The sequence below is a fragment of the Rousettus aegyptiacus genome, unplaced genomic scaffold (assembly GCF_014176215.1).
Source record: "Rousettus aegyptiacus isolate mRouAeg1 unplaced genomic scaffold, mRouAeg1.p scaffold_m13_p_3, whole genome shotgun sequence".
Taxonomy (NCBI): Eukaryota; Metazoa; Chordata; class Mammalia; order Chiroptera; family Pteropodidae; genus Rousettus; species Rousettus aegyptiacus.
This window is the reverse complement of record NW_023416306.1, coordinates 60526648-60544325: the sequence shown is the minus strand read 5'-3', so window position 1 is coordinate 60544325 and position 17678 is coordinate 60526648. Positions and strand designations below refer to the sequence as shown.

General features: G+C 43.8%; 1 pseudogene; it reads right to left on the bottom strand.

Annotated features, from left to right (window-relative positions):
* Nucleotides 1–4461: 4461 nt before the first annotated feature.
* LOC118600555 lies at nt 4462–4608 on the bottom strand (annotated as a pseudogene).
* Nucleotides 4609–17678: the final 13070 nt, after the last annotated feature.

The window sequence follows — 17678 nt, the reverse complement described above, 5'->3', positions numbered from 1 at the left end:
CACACACAGGAGGGTCTGGAATATTTACAAAGAGTTTGGAGTGGCTGGAACTTACCAGCATGTGGGTGACAGCACTGGCAGGCAATAGGACATGAAGCGGGTGGTGGGGGCCAAACTGCCCTAAAGAACTTGAATTTCATCTTGAAGGCAGTATGATCTTTTTACTTTCAAATGAGGAAGAGGAATTTCTCAAAGAACGTAGCAAATAGTAAATGCTCATGGTTGGATGGATGAATTAAAGAAGAGATGAATCTGGGTTCTATGAAGCCTTCAATTTCAGCAGTCTTTTGGGAAATTCTCACTCAATTCTTAATTATAGTAATAAAAGCAGCTACCATTCATTGAGGGCTTATAATAAGTACGATCTCACTGGCTGTCAAATTTAGCTGCACACTGGATTTACCTAGGAAGCTTTTTAAAAATATTTATGGATGGCTCCCACAACCTGGATTTCTGATTTAATGCATCTGGGACTTTTGAACCTCTGCCAACAATTTCAACATGCAGCCAAATTTGACCCAGAACCCTATTTCATTTAATTGTCACGACATTCCCATGAGATAGATTCCGTCATTATCCCTATCGTGCAAAATTTATGAGTAAATATCCCTGTTGGAACACTGGATGATCCATGTGTTTGTGAAAGAGAGAGATGTGGGGGCTGTTTATGAGTCAAGGTGGAGCTTATCAACTGTCAGGCTTGCATGAAGTCTTAAAGTTGAGACCTATAAGGCTTAACGCAGAGGAAGAAGGACTGGGCTGCCGTGTCTATGCAGACAGAGCTAGAGGCACGAGGGTAGGGGGTGACACCGCATTCCCAGACTAGGAAAAGTGAGAGCAAAAAGGGATAAAGAGGAAGATGGTGGCAATTCAGCTGAGGACAGCTCCAAGAGTGAATGCTGACAAGCTCTTCTCATTCTCCTGCCAGTGCAAGCAGCTGGCTGCTCTTTTAATAATTCTTTGTCATCGCCAAAAGGACAAAACACATTCTACACAGAGATGCTTCTGTTAGCAGCTGCAGTGGCTGGTTTCAAAGGCGGAGGGACAGAGTAGGAAAAGACAGATTTTTCATGATTTTTTTCCCTCAAGTTTGTTAGGCTAATGTGATAAGAAAAAGATATGTACTACTAATGTTACTACCAAATCAAGTAGTACATGGGTCTCTCTATAGATGGGGACAGAGATAAACAGTATGGCACAGGATATGTGGCCAGCAAGAGGGCAAAGCGGTTAGTTCCTTCAGTTCCAATGTCGCCTAAGTTCTAACTCTACCCAGTAGTTTCTCTTATAAATTCCTCCTGCATTTATTAGGTCTCCTTTGGTTTTAAGTAACAGAATCCAGCTTAATGTAGAATCGGCAAAATTTAGTAAAAATGGACAGGCGTATCTTGCCTCATGGGACCCAAAGGGTAACAATGGATGCAGCAGCTGCCAGTGTGGTTTCCCAACCCCTGCTCCAGAATCACCTCAAGAACTTGAAAAATTCCAATTGCCTTGACCAATTAAGTCAAAATCTTCAGGGATGGAGACAAAGTATCACTATTTTCTCTTAAAAGCTCCTCCCCACCCCCAGTTATTTCTAACATGTAGTCAGGTTGAGAACTATTGGTCAAGAGTAAGAACGAAAGCTCAATGTTATTGAGGACTTGCTGCTTTAAGCCTTATTCTAGGCAGTAACTCATTTAAATTTTACAACTTCATGAGGTGGCTATAATTCTCTCCATTTCGTAGATATGAAAGCTGAGGTACATGGAGGCATCAGTGGTCCAAGAAGCCTTCATGAGACTTGATGTGGCTCTTGATGGATGTGGTACCGGGGAACAGCTGGGGAAGCACCGAAGGGTAGTCAGAAGAGCATGATAGGGTAGAGTGCACCAGCGGGAGATAATATCTGGTATCATGTGAGCAGGGGTTGAAGAGACTCTGGGGACGCTCAAGCTATCTATAGGGATGACTTTACCCCCGGGGAGGAGACATAGCCTCCACATGAGCTCCTGTGTGGCAACCATGTGGCAATTGAGAACACGGAGTGAAGAAGTACTGCTATTTTTAACCAAAGCTGCAATGGAAGAATTTAGGTCGGTAGAACACCGTCACTAAGACCGGAGTGCGGCTCAGATGGCAAAGCTGACACCATCTCCCTAGAGAACAACTCTGGGAAACTTTTAAGGTCAGCAAGGGCTAAAGGACTTTGGATGTTATGAACCACTGAGAGAGAGCAATTCTGAGCCTCTCATGGGTTTCAAACCTGACCACTAGCTCTGTCCACTGAAAAGATCAGAAATAATGACCAATTCACTACCTGTGAAGTGAAATACAAGACCTAGAATTATGTCTTGAAATAAGGTATCTCACTAAAGCAAACAGGGCTTTGAATAATCATTGAGTCCTGGTCTGGGTAGAAAATGTACAAGATAACCCAGAAACATGTTGTCTTGCTAGATAACAAGAAAACTACCAATTGTTATGGTCATTTCAGAAAAAATTCAAGAACCAACTTGAAGAGACTCTCACTGGCAAACTCGAAACAATTTGAATATAAATAATTATAATTGTGATGGATTGAAATTCGTCAAATAAATTTAAATCCATGAGTTCATAACTATATACGTTCAGTTTTGTTTTGTTTTTTTTTTTTTTTTTTGGAACATGATAGGGAACCAATTTTTTAATCTTGAAAAGTAGCAAATAAAGGTAAAAAAAACAGAGCTGTATCCTGCTTTCTCTATATAATCTTTATCACTAGGTAACCAATAGTAGATGAAGGGAATTTTCTCTTTAAAAAAGTACTCCAACAATTAAAGAGGAATGACAGAATTAGAATATTGCCACTTCTGCAAATCCCAGTGAATTACTAGGTATAGGTACTAAACATCAATGGCTACTAACACCACTTACATCATAAAAAGAGATATGATCAAACATTACGTGCCTCCAGTAGTTTTGCGGAAGAAATCAAACCTGAATCCAAGCCAGTCTCTAGGTCCAGCTACCAATTTGCAGGAACTTGGTGAATTATTCATGAATATGCAATCAGCAAATCCAAACTGTGAGGACCTCTACATGTCAAACGAACCAGGTTCTTCCAGATAGATTAAAAGGAAAATAAAGAAATGCTGGAGAAACCTCTAGATGATAAGATAAAAGACTGAGAGACTTGTAAGACATGTCGAAGTTTTTTAAATGTCCAAAACTAAACTAATAGTGTCAATGGATGCACATTTGAATAAAAAAATAAACTATAAAAATGGGATATTGAATACTTGTCAAGGGAGAAAGGAAGGGAACCGTGGTTGGAATGGGGGACCTAGCTGGGCTTCCAGGATAGTGGCAAAGGTCCGTTTCTTGACCTAGCGGTGACTACACAGGTGTTTGCCTTGGAATAATTCATTAAGTCACACATTTGTATGGTTTTGTGCATTTGTGTTTTGTTAAAAATATTTTTTTTTTCAAATAAGAAGAAAGCAGAGTGATGTTGGTGAGTTGTGGCCCCGGCAGGAGAGCACCTCCACCCCTCAGTGTGGATGACACTGGAATTTGGGGACTATGGGAGTGGTGAGGGCTGTGAAAGAGCCAACTGACCATAAGGGCTGTGAAAGAGCCACAGTGACTGTTAGTGGTTGACCATGGCCTTGAAATCCCAGTGCCGAGGCCCTTAGGCAACCATGAAAAGTATTTGAAAAAGAAAGAAAAGCTTTTCCATTTCAGTGACTCAGAAATGCTTCTAGCCTTCTGGGCTGCTTCCCTACCACCATGGCCATCTCCACTCTCTATTCATTTAGTATTTCTATAAATAGTTATTGCACACTTACTATATGAAAGGCACTATGCTAAACTGACGATTTAATGGGGAAGAGAGACATATTCTCCGCCCCCCTGAAGTTTACATCCTAGTGAGAGAAAAAAAAAAAACCACACTAATAAATACGGTAATTAAAAATCTTGATGAGTTCCTACAAGGAAATAAGCAATATGCTAACGCAGAGAGAAGTAAGGAATGTGAAGTGCTATTGTAGCTAGTTGGTAAGGGGAGACCTTAAAAGAAGTAAGTATAATATGAGACCTGAAAAATGAGCAGGAGTCAGTTATGGGTAGAGCAGGTGGAAGGCATTGCAGAAGGTGGGAGTAGAATGACCTGAGGTAAGGAAGACGCTGACAGCTTTAGAGCTAAAAGAAAATCGTTGTGGCTACAATGAGTGCGTGAGAGGCAAAAGGCACAAGATGAGAATAAAGAGGTGACAGGAATCCGGTTTTGTAGGGTCCTGGAGGCCACACTGAGGAGTTTGGATTTTATTCTAGGAGCCGTGGGCAGCTATATGAAGTTTAAAGCAGTGGAGCGGCATGATATAAATTAGGTTTTTGGTTTGTTTTTTTTTTAGGCGAGGTGACCCTTGGTTGACCTCACAGATTGCAAGGACCTTGTCAGCTTACAATCCCTTATTTTTTTTTATTTTTTTTACACACCTACAGCACCTGGTCTTCCTAGGTGGTCTCCCATCCGAGTACTAATCAGGCCCGACCCTGCTTAGCTTCCAAGATCAGACGGGATCAGGCTTGCTTCCAAGATCAGACGGGATCAGGCTTGTTGAAGGTGGCATGGCCGTAGACTATAAGTTAGGTTTTAAGAACACAAACTGTTGCTGTGTAGAGAATAGATTAGACAAGAAAGGAAGCAAGGACACAAGATCGTGTTGTGGTGGCCCAAGCAAGAGAGGATGCTGGCTCGGGTGACAGTGGTGGCCATGCAAACGGAGATCGAGATGTTATGACAGTAGAACCAACAAGACCTGCCGATGGGTTGATGGACAGTGCAGGAGGGAAAGGATTAGATACCCAAGAAGAGGAGGACTGGATGTAAGCGTCTGTAGCTCAGTATTGTCAATAAACAAATGACATTTACGTCATGGGACCAGATGGAATCACCATGAGAGAGAGTATGAAAGGAAAAGACAAAAATGAAAACAAAGGGCCCCAAAACATGTCTTAACAAACACTACCACCTAAAACAGGAGCTGGCAGACTGTTTCTACAAAGGACCACACAGCAATATTTTATGCTTTGTGGACCATACCGTTTCCATCACAAACACTTAACTCTCCCGTTGTAGTATACACCCTATGTAAACAAATGAGTGTGGCTGTATTCCAAATAACACTTTATTTATGGGCAGTGAAATTTGAATTTTGTATAATTTTCAGGTGTCATGAAATATTATTCTTGTTTTTTTAACTCCTTTAAAAATAAAAAACCCATTCTTTGCTCAGGGGCACAACAACAGGCATTGGGCTAATTTGGCCCATGGGCCACAGTTTGCCACCCCTGATTTAGAAGTCAGAGAGAGGAGACAGGGCCAGTAGGCGAGACTAGAGGAACGGCCCATGTGGTAGCATGAAAAGGCCTATCCTGACCCTCTCTGAAGGGGGAACCCCATGGTGATTAAGGTTACCAGGTGGCAGAACAGAGAGCACAGCTGCAGAAAAACATCAGCGGAGCCCTGAGAAAGGCTTCTGGACCCTTCCAGGGCTGAGGTGGATTAGAGACCTCAAGACCCTTGTTCTGGTTCTGCCAGTTGAGAATTTTGAACCAGAGACTCTCTACATGATCAGCAAAATCATCCCCGCACTTTTAAGTCTTCTTACCTCTACTGATGGAAAAAAAGAAAAAGGAAATGGAATGAATACACAAAATATTATAAATCTGGGGCATTATTTTTTTTATTTTATTTTTTATTTTTTTACCGTGGAGACAAGAGAATCATAAAAGGAACCACCTAGTATTTATAGCAATGATAATAACACTGTGTAGACTGTGTAGACAGGATTTTAAGACAGCACCTTTTATGGTTGAATTGTGTTTCCCAAAATGCATGTATTAAAGTGCCAACCTCCAGCGCTTCAGAATGTGATCTTACATTGAAATAGGGTCATGACAGATGACTTAATTATAATTAAGTTAATGAATTATAGTTAAGATGACTTAATTTTAGTTAAAATAAGGTCATGCTGGAGTAGGTGAGCCCTGAATCCAATATGACTGGTGTCTCTATAAAAGGGGAACATTTGGACACAGACACACACACAGGGGGAACAAACATGTGAAGAAAATGGCAGATTGGAGTGACGCTTCTACACGCCAAGAAATGCCAAAGACTGCCAGCAAACCACCAGACACTGGGAGAGAGGAGCAGAACAAATTCTCCTCACAGCCTCAGAAGGAATAACTTTTCTGACAGCTTGATCATGGACTTCTACCCTTCAGAACTGTAAGTCGATAAATTCTGTTGTTCAAGCCACTGAGTTTGTGATACTTGTTAGGGCGGCTCTAGGAAATGAATACAGCACCAAGATCCCTGCCCCCAAGTGTCCACACTGTATCATTTGTGAGTGAGACTTGTGAACATGAAGGATGTCACTCCTGTCATGATGTTCTGTTATACAACAGAAAGGATTTTGCAGATATAATTAAGGTCCCTAACCAGACTTTGGGTTGATCAGAAGGGAGATTTCTCAAGGTGGGCCTGGTCAAATCAAGCGAGCTATTCAAAGGAACTGGGCCCTCCTCTAATAGAGGTGTTTAAAGCATGAGATTGTGAGGGCCTACGGAGAGGGCCAAGAGGCAAGTTTCGGAAGGTCAGCTGTAGGAACTCAGGACACCCCCAGCCAACAGTCATCAAGAAAACAGGCTCCTCTGTCCTTCAAGTACAAGGAACTAGATTCCGCCAACAACCTGAATACGCCAAAAAAGGCACACAAAGCTCCAGATGAGAAAGCGACCTGGCTGACACCTTGATTGCATTCTTGTAAGACCCTGGAGAAACCAGCTACTCTAAGCCCCAACTTCTGACACCCAGAGCTGGGAGATAATAGGTGTGTTTTGACCTGATAAGCTAATGGCATTTTGTTATGCTGCAATAAAAAACTAACACAGAGACCAGGCACTATGCTGTGAGAATAATAATAAAATATTTCAAAACGACCAAAATTCAATAGTGCGAGGGGAGCTTTTTTATTATTATTATAATGTGAATCATAAATGATGGGGGGGTGGAGTTAGCAGTAGCTAACAGTAGCAAGGCACTTTAGATTTCCAAAGTGCAAAAGGGAAAAGAAAGTTTTTAAATACGCTAAAAATAATCCCAACTGTTGTCAATTGGTAAGAAGTGCTAAGTTGAAAAGAGGTCTTCTGTATCTGAAGAAGCATAATGAACCCACCCCCTCACCTCTCAGGCTCCAAATGTGTGGCTTAATAGAGTCTGTTGCGGTAGGGGAGATGATCTTCTTCCTCCCACTCTCACCCACCCAGAAGCAATTAGTGACAGGGAACAAAGAAAGCCACATGCCTTCTTGTCTAAGACATGGGAGGAAGGAGCCAGGTGGGAAAAGGAGGTGTCCTGGGAAATGTCTGCATCACAGGAGTAACTTGACAGAAGCCAGGCAGTCTATGGACCATGGACTGCATTAGCAGGCTGACGGGTGGGTTTCTAGGCCCAGCTTCTAAATGTTCTTTCTCTTCTTTGGTGTCTAAGAGAATTGGGAACTAGATAACAAAGTAGCACTTGTTGAGTATCTTCAATGCAATAGGTACTGTACCAGATACTTTTACACTGTAATTTCAGTTAATCCTCATTCTCAATCAGGGGTCTCTAGATAGATAGATAGATGGATAGATAATAATAATAATAATAATAATAATAATAATAATAATAATAAAAGATGATTGATAGATAGATAGATAGATAGACAGACAGACAGACAGATGCTCTGAATCACACCAGAAATGGATGGCAGTGCTGGGATTAGGACCCAGGTCCATCCACCTCTCCTGTTGCGAGACTCTCTCCCATCTAAGGTGGCCACAGAGAAGAGTAAGCACTCTGATCCGGGAGGGGAAGAATGAGCCCTTACATCAAAAAAAATTTTTTTTTGAGGGAAACTGCCTGCTGAGGCCCACTGAGTCAAGAAAGTAGGCATTCCAAAAGCCTCTTTTTTCAGTAAGATATGGGAAGATCGTAATCCCACCAGATAAGGAATAAGGAAAGTCGCGTGGCAAATGTCTCAGGGCTCTATCCTGCTTTCCGCACACACTGCGTGTACATCAGCCCTTAATCTGAGCCTCGCCTAGGTCGTGAGGCCGAGCGCCACCCTCCCAGGAAGCCCACTTCTCCCCCCCGCAGACCCGGTGTTTGTCCCCAAGTCCACGACCAAGTCAGTGCCTGCCACCTACCTGGAGGTGGGTTGTGGGGTCGCTGGTGACACCTAGTGGCCAAGGCGGCTGCAGCAGCCGAAGAGCGAGGATTCCTGTTTTCGATCACGATTGACCTTTTTGAACAGAAGAAGCCCCGCAGGAGTCTGTGAGATTTCCCATCAGGGAGAACCTCTGCGAGAGAGTCATGCTGTTTGAATATTAAAAGGAATGTGACTTCACTTGTTACTCTGAGCTGGTAAAGGGGCACCTTTGTTAAAAAGTAGCGAAAGACTGGTGACCTTTTCTTGATCTTGGTCCCCAGAAAAGAGCCAAGTGTAGATTTCCAGGGTCAGACCCCTGTTTGACCCTCCCCTCCTGTCCCTCCTCCATCTGTCTGCACTGTCCACTGTCCACCGTGCTGGGTGGCTACTAGTCATGTGTGGCTATTTAAATCAAATGGATTAAAATCAAAGGGAAACTCAGTTCTTCAGTTGCACTGGCCACATTTCAAGTGCTCATCAGCCACCTGTGGCTGGTGGCTAACACGCCAGACAGCATAGATTATAGAATATTTCCATTGACTCAGACAGTGATCATGGAGAAACTCTGGTCTACAGGCCAGGAATTTCTTTCCCAGGTGTCTTTTACATTTTTTTTTTCCATTAAAGTTTTCTTGGAAAAAAGAAGACAGAAAACTTGGTGGAACTGTCATCTTGTTATATTCTTCATTAGCAAGGAAGCACAGACTGACAGAGAAGGAGTTGACACAAATTTGGCTTGAATTGGGTTTTTTTCCAGATGTCACATTACTGTATCTCTCTCCCAAGAACATGAACCAAGTAGGCGTGTGTGTTTCGGGCTCCATTTGTCACTAGAGGTTAAGACAAAGCGTTCTCTCCTTTTCTGCTTGCTCTTCAAGAGAAATAACTTTTTCTTCAAACATATGACAAAGAAAGGATGCTTAGTGAAGAACGTTTGGGGTCCTCTAGTTTAGAATGAAGGAAGACTCTTTTGGGACACAGACTAATGGGGTTCCAAGGCAAAAAAGAGAAGTCCTGAACCAGGGGCCATTAGACTGGCCACCAAGATCCAGCCATCCCATGACATCTCTTGGTGCTTCATCTGATCACTTATTCAAATGACATTTACCTACTGCCTACTATGTGCCAAGGACTATTCTAAGCCATGAGGATATATCCATGAGTTGAACATAGACCTGCACCGATGGAGCATACATGGAAGGGGGTGACCCCACCATGTGAATAACGGAGCCGCATCAGTATAAGGGAGCCAGGTGAACCATATAAGATAATAACAACAATTGTCTCATTTTGGATCATAATCCCACCCCTATTCTGTACCAAGCACTCACTTCTCTATTCACCATAGATTAATTAATCTTCATCTTTCGTATGTGCAAACACACTCAGGAAGTGAAGTGAGTTATTCAGTCACACCACTGGTACAGGGATGAGCCAGCATTCGAACCCTGGCCTAACTGATTCCATATGGTAGGAAAAAAAGTATATGTTGTCAGGAGACCTGAGTTCTAGGCTCAAATCTGTTACCAAGTAGCTATGTGGCCTTTAAGCTAATCAAGAAATCTTTCTGGGCTCATTTCTCCTGTAAAATGAAGATGAGATACTAGAGAATATTAAGATTCCCCACCCACCCCACCCCCACCCCACCCCAGTTCAAATGTCTAGTGACTCTAGAATGCTAGGAAGGACCTGTAGCTCTGCAGATAGAAGAAATGAACAAGCCACGGACTCTTCCAATGGTAAAGATAGTTGGATACAATGGGATGTGCTCCACACTAGAAAAACAAAAGTTGCTATGGAAATATAGAGGCAAGGCACATAAATCAACTTGTGTGTGGGGCGGCAGGAGAGTAATCAGGGAAAGCTTCCTGGAGGAGGTGATAGGTAACAGTCCCAAAGAGCAAGTAGAAGTAAAGGTTTTGAAAATGTGGAAGGGGGAAGATATGCCAGGCAAAGGGAATGGAAGTGTCAGGGCCTGGAGAGAGGGAATTCAGTGTGGCAATGTGCAGTTTGGAAGGAGAGAGGTGTTCGCTTGACTCACAGGGTGTTGTTGGACAATTACTAAAATGTGCTGCACATGAGAGGACAGCCAGAAATGCTTCTCAACATCCACATTCGCAAGGTCGTTTGTCACCAGCTTGAGATGCCATCCACTGGAGTGCCATGAACATGCACCCTATGCCTTCATACACAGCCCTTTTGTAGTTTACAGAGCAATTCCACCTGCCCAAACTCACAAAGCTGCTCCCTGGCAGGACCAGGACTGCAAGTTCAAGTCCAAGGTCCAGCCTCTATTCCATAGCCAGCTTGCCAAATTCAGTGGCTGGTTGGCTGATAATCCCGAGTTAAAAATCTAAAAGCAAGAGAGTTTCTATTGCAGATGGCTTTGAAAGGAACTGAGGGTGCCATCCTGAGATCCAGGCTTAGGGAGTGAAAGTCTGGAATCAAAAACTGCTCTGGGGAACATATGTCCTCCATTGTCCTTTCAGATTAGACGGATTTCGGAACCGACCTGTGGTTCTCAGGATGGCACATCCTGTCCGGCTCATCAGAAATCCCTGCAAGGCTTCTTTACACTTTGCATGGGCTGTACCTGAAATTCTGTGGCCCCCACCTTGTCCCACAGCCTTTTTCCCTCCTCGTGCTCACGTTTCTCCTCAAGGGAAACTAGGCTCTGTGGGCCTCTGTGAGCAAAGGGGCCAGAACCTCCCGCTGGCATGCGAGGAGGGGATTTCTCTGCAAAACCCCGCCAGAACCATCAGATGAGCACGAAAGCAGTACCCGCCTCTGGCTGTTGTGCGGAATCGATCAACTAAGTCTTGAAAAGGGTTTGAAAAGGCACATACGTGGATATTTGCAATTTTTAAGGAAAATATGAATGAATATGACCACATAAAACTTTCTAACATGTGTTAAATAACAATAACCCTAGCAGAAAATACCATATTCAAAGGGCTCACTTCCTTACCCAAAGCTTTCTCAACGCAACAAAAGTGCTAAAGTCCCACAGTTGACGATTAAAGAAGAAACCATCAATGACCTATTCACGGAATGTGTGTGGATTACCTCGTCTGTCTTCACACGACTCAATGAACTGGCTGTGATTACTGTCGCCAACGATGACAGTGACCAAGACGATGGCTCAAGATGTTTGTATGTTATAATATTTCTACTTTACAGCAGTCTACACCACACGATCTTCAAATGAAGGCTTTGTGTCTCGGTCCCTCCGCAGTGGCTTAGGTGGCTGGGGGAGCTGACATCTTCAATTCTGCAACACCGCAAAGTGAAATTCCCCACATTCCTATTGTTCTTGACGCTTTCTATCAGCTCCTGACTAAACACAATGTAAGAGATAACCTGCAACTACGAAGGGGGAAAGATTCCTGAGGCCACCTGATTATGAATTCGTGAGCTTCCTTTACTATAAGAAGCCACAGGCTTCATCATTTCGAGTCAGAGGCCTCAGGGAACCGAGGACAAAAAAAGACTTGACATCTCCCATGGACTCGATCTGAAGAATCAAGTCAGTTCTGCGTCTGTCAGATTATGCTCCTTAGAAACCTCAGCAGTTTGGGGGATGGAACCCAAAGAATTGGATGAAGCAGAAGTTCCACTTACATCTGTTGTACGTATTGCCTTCCGTGTGAAAAACGATTTCTGTTGCTGACAACAGTTTGAAAACTCCTGTGTGCACCCAGCCTCTCTCCATTAAAGAAAATACAATGGAGCCCGATAGAGAAAAGCTGAAGGTATAAGCCAGGTCTTCTGTTCCCAGCGCCCTTTCTCCACCACCCTAACCAGCCATTTTACTCTCTCTGCATCCAGCCAGTGAGATTTGGTTGCCTGCTCCAACCTCAGCTTTGAATAATCAAATAATCACTGACTAGCGTGCTGAGCACCTGCAGACTACCAGGCATTTGCTGAGGGCGTAGTCAGGTAGGATGTGCGGCTCAGCTGCATGAGACAGAAAACCCAAATAACAGTTGCTTAAACTAGGGAAAAGTTTTTTCTCTATCACATAGGCAGTCCAGGATTGGTGTGGCAGCTCCACAAAACTTTCAGGAGCCCGGACTCCTTCCCATCTATCATCTTGTCATCCCCAGAGTGTGATGGTTGTCTTCAAGTTCCAAGATGGCAACCAGAGCTCCAGAGGTCATATCCACATTCCAGGAAGCAGAATAGAGGCAAGGCAACAAACAAAAGAAAGAAATGGGATATCAGTCACTTTTAAAGGAAGTGTGTTAGTCAAGATTCTCCAGAGAAACAGAACCAAAAGGAAATAGATAGATAGATGATAAATAGATAGATGATAGACAGAGATAAAGTGATTTATTATGAGGGGTTGGCTCATGCTACCACGGAGGCTGAGAAATCTCACCATCCGCATCTGCATGTCAGAAGCCCAGGAAAGTCAGTGCTGTATGTAGTTCCAGTCTAAACCAGAATCGAAGGTTTGAGAACCAGGGCAGCCGACGGTATAGGTCCCAGTTCAAATACCAAGCCAGAGAACAAGGAGCACCAACGTCCAAGGGCAAGAGACAGGTGCCCCAAGTCCAGGAGAGAAGAAACTCTGCCCCTCCTCTGCCCTTTTGTTCTATTCTGGCCCTCAGGGACTGGACGATGCCCACCCACATTGATAAGGGCCTCTGCTTTACTCAGTCTACTGATTCAAACACTAATCTCTTCCAGTAACACCTCACAGACACAACCAGAAACAATGTTTCACCAGCTGTCATCCCTGAACCCAGTCAAATTGACAGATAAAATTCACCATCACAAGAAGTTCCTAAAAGTTTCCACGCACCATTCCGACTTCTATCTCTTCAAACAGAACTGACTGGGGGAAGAAAAAGTGGAAAAAGTAGACTTTTATTCCAGACAACCACCTTCACAGCTGAAAATTAGAGCCTCCATAATAAAGAAAGAAGAAGGAACTGATCTCGGGTAGGCAATTGGCGGTTTCTTCCACTCAAGAATTATTTCATTAATCTTCATAACACCCCTGTCAACATAAGAACATCCAAACCTGTCGAGAATTTTTATGAGTTTATCTGAGCCAAACTGACAACACATGCTGGGGAACATGATCTCAAATGATCCAGAGAATAACAGTTTCACAGCTTTTTTTAATGCATTTGAAATTAAGAAGGGAACTAAGGAAGATTATGTGCAGATGGGAGAAAGCAACGTAAGGATTGGATTACACAATAGTTAACAAGACGGTGTGCTTTCCCGAGGGTGGTTAAGGCTTATTTCAAAGGTGTGTTAACCTAGATGCACAGAAATAATGGGCGGGGATTTGCTTAAGGCAGAGATAAGCCTTTTAGTAAAGAAGTTATAGGCCCGGGGAGTGACTACCCACTACAGGCCTGCCCCGTTAGGAATTTATGATCAGATCAGATTACTTTCCAAAGAATCCCCCTTCCTTTTTTAACTTTTTGTACACAGCCCTATAAAGTAATTTCTACTATTATCTCCATTTTACAGATGAGGAAACAGGCTTCATGACTCTTGACAAGATCTCATACTCAAAATCCCAAATAATCATCTGACTGAAAGTCATAGAGACTCTAAATTATAATTGCCCAGCCAAGACACTCCTCAATTTCTGCCCCACAGAAACTGAGAGAGAGCAAATGTTTGTTTTCATTTTCAGCCACTTTGCTTTGGGGTAATTTGTCATGCACTCACTCGTACAGCTGATGATGTATGTCTTCTAAGAAGATTATATTTTAACAGGAGTCTTTAAGAAGTTGCCCATGTAGCAGAAAAACCCTGAGCTTGAATCAGAAAACACCTCAGAAAAGCTAGGTAACCCCGGAGGGGCCCCACTGGGGCTCTGGCCTCAGCGTTCTCATCTTAAGCACGTTTTAAGGGGAAAGAGGCAGGTGGTGAACTAGATGGTCTCTGCTCCCTTCCACTTTTAATGTTCTGTCGGTTGGAGACCAGAAGCTGTGGGAGCCAAGCGTGGGGCCTCGGGCAAGGCCAGCAGCCAGTTTTTCCATAGTTCACGGGGCCGCAGCCTGAGACCACTGGGAGAAAGGAGCCCAGGCCCTCTGCCGGGCTGGGGCCAGCTCTCCGCCTCCTGGGTCCAGCCCCCTGAGCTCTGCTGCGGCCTTACCTCAGACCAGAGCTTTAATGGAACCGGTGGAAGCTGTGGGAACTGCCAACCTCTGTGGGCAGAAATCTCTGGGAATAGGGTGATAAGGGCCACAGAGGGTTGTATCAGCCCTTCCGGAAAAGATTTAAGACTTTGTTCATAAGAAGCAATGGAAAAGGAAAGCTGGAATTGTTCAGGCCTCCTGGCCAGAGAAATTTCTTTAAATCAATGGTTCTCAGCCAGGTGCAATTTTGTCCCCCAGGGCACACTTGACAGTGTTTGGAGACATTTTGGGTTATCATAACTGTCAGATGGGTCCTACTGGCATCTCAGTGGGAAGGGGACAGAGATGCTGCTAAACTTCCTACAATCTGCAGGGTGATTCCCCATAACCAGGAGTCATCCCACCCAGAATCTCCACGGTGCCATGCGTGGTCGGGAAACCTGCTCTAAATAGAAGTATTTGAGAACAAAGTACTGTGGCAGCCTGACCCTGCCTGGCCATTTCCTGCTCATATGAGTTTGTTTCTGACTGCCCTCCCCCCACGACTCTCTGGCTAACATCAGTTTCCTCATGGCTTGCCAACCAATTAATGCTCTTCCTTACATCTGTAGCTGTGTAGGAATGACAAGACTGTATAAAACTGCCTGTTATGTTACAATCGGGGCTCAGCCTTTGGATGAGAATCCGCTGAGCCGGTGCCGGCGTCAGTAAACGCTGCTTCCTGTTTATAGCCTCGATGTCCCATCTCCCCATTCGAGAATCCCATGACAGTACCAGATCCTCACAAAATAAAGACCCCCCCCCCCCCAAAATGTCACAGGGCAAAGGAGACTCTTTCTTCAGGGAGAGAAATCTGTAAATAGATGAGGATTAGGCTACACTGCTGAGAGCTCGCTCTCTCTCTCTCTCTCTCTCTCTCTCTCTCTCTCTCTCTCTCTCTCTCTCTCTCTCTCTCTCACACACACACACACACACACACACCTGCCTCTGGCTCTGCTCTGTGTGTGCACTTGTACCATTTCCTGACAGCTGCTGGTGGATCTTCCAAGTCAGGCGTTGAGATCCTGAAGGCAAGGATCAAACAGAAACTTGAAGTGGAACCACCCAGAAGCAGAGCCTGGTTTTGTGGAGACTGAAATTTGTACACTTTTAGGATATTTCTAAAAAAAAAAAAAGGAACAAGGCCTTGGAGTGAACTCCTGCAAGTAAGGGCTCTAGCTCCGGTATAAAGGATGAATTGACAAGTGATGGTGGCACTTGTATGGACAGAAATGGATGAGATGTTGGGGCAGTGGAATTAAGATGGTTGACTTCCTATCAGATGAAATACGGACAACCGAGAGCTGAGGGGACTTGCTCTGGCAACCAAATGGAAAGTGGCCCGACTGAGGGAGAAGGTGCATGAGGCGCAAGCTTGAGAGAGGCAAGTGCAAGGTGCCTCTTGAATGTTAAAACAGAGATGGCCAGGAAGGAATTGGAGTGCAGGTCTGTCACTGGGGAAAGAAAGATAGTTGGGACTGTGGAGCCAGAAGAGGGAAGAACCGTGTGTGCACACCAACCCCACCCTGGGACGTGGATGTGTTTCTCCACTGTGGCCCCAAGACAGCACCGTCATCCAGGACCGTTGGTAGGTTATCTTGATTTATTAGCTGCCATTTATTGAGCACCGACTACATACCAACTGCTCCTCTACATCTAATCATTTGTATTAATGGGATAGTTTTGAATCTGATATTCCCAACTCAGGGCCCACCTGTACAAAAAAAACCTTTACCTCCTTTGCCATTTGAAAAATAAAATGAAATCCTTTGTGGAGAGGAAAACTTAAGTGCTGAAAGTCTTAGGTTCAAACTCTGATTCTCTACCTAATAACTGTGGTCAAAATACATTTCCGAGCCTCAGTTTTACCATATTCAAAACAGAAATCATCATCATCATCTCACAGAACTGTCATTAGAAGTAAAGAAGACAATTTGTATGAAAGATAACTTATGTGATGGTCTCTCAAATAAGGTTTACTTTAAGGAAATAATAATACTCCCAGGGAGAATACCAATTCTTTCTTTGCACTGAGATTATATCTTATTAAACGTGCTCCACAGGCCACCAGTTAAAGCTTAGAATTCTCAAACTCTGGCCCCTCCCTGGTCAAACCTTCCTGCTCTCCCCTGCGTGCCTCCCCAGCACTGCTGATTCTGCTCTTGTGCAAGGATATCATCAGTCAGCAGTTTCCTTCTCCCCTTCCATGTTCATCACAGAGCCCTCTGCAGCTACATGGCACTCAACACAAAGCAGGTGTTTGCCAAGTGTCAGTCTTGAAGATTTGGGGGTTGACTTGTGTAAACAGAACTATTCATTCCAAAGCTTAAATTTAACTCCAGTGGATTAAAAAAATTCCTCCAGATTACATCTATGTTAGGTCGGTTTTATATACAGGAAAGTATTTGCTTTGATGTATTTGGCAGATTTTTAAAAATCTAGTACGATCAAATACCTAAGAAGTGAAGAATGAGTTGCCAGAAGAGAGGGGAGGAAAAGAAAGACAGAGAGATGCTTGAAAAAAATCCAAGAAAACATAGCTGGTCCCAGAAAGAGGTTACATAACTTGTGGGAGTTTTGACAATTCTCTCAGTTCTGGGATGATTGGCAACTGGGATGGGTTTCACATGAACCTCCTGACAGCAATACCCAAAAGGGCCACAAGAGGGCAATATTACTCCAGGAGTCTCCATCCCTTCCACCCTCGTCTGCGTTCACAGGCACCGCTCTCTAGCAAATGTCATCAAGGACTTAGTGCATTTCTGTCACCTCACGCCACAGGCCTTACCTCCAACCACTTTCCCATCACCAGCCCTAATATGAAATAAACTCTACTGACTTAATTGCTATTTGTTACACTTTAAAAACTGTTATGGTCTCTGCTCCTAATTGTAAAAGCAGCTGAAATCAAGTCTTATTTTAACAGGAAATCTAAAGTAAACCAACAAAAACTCACGTGAGGTTGATCTTTCTTTTTTTGTAAGTTAATACCAGAGAGACTTCCCAGGTAAATTGAGTGTCGCCTGGCCTAGAGGTGGTCAGAGACAGAAGTGCCCCCTTTAGGCAAAGATAGCTCCTTAAACTGGGGAGAGGGGGGCTGTTAGCCCCTTGAGACAGGGTGAGGAGGAGGCTGAGCCCTGCTCTAGAGAGGAAGATGAAAATCCAAATAGCATATTTTAATAATTGCTCTACTATGGAAAATTTTAACAGTGCAAAAGTAGACAAAATAGTATGACAGACTCAGATACTATCTTAAGGTGTGTTTGAAATTATAACCATGAAAGAAGCTGTGAGGAAGATGTAAGCT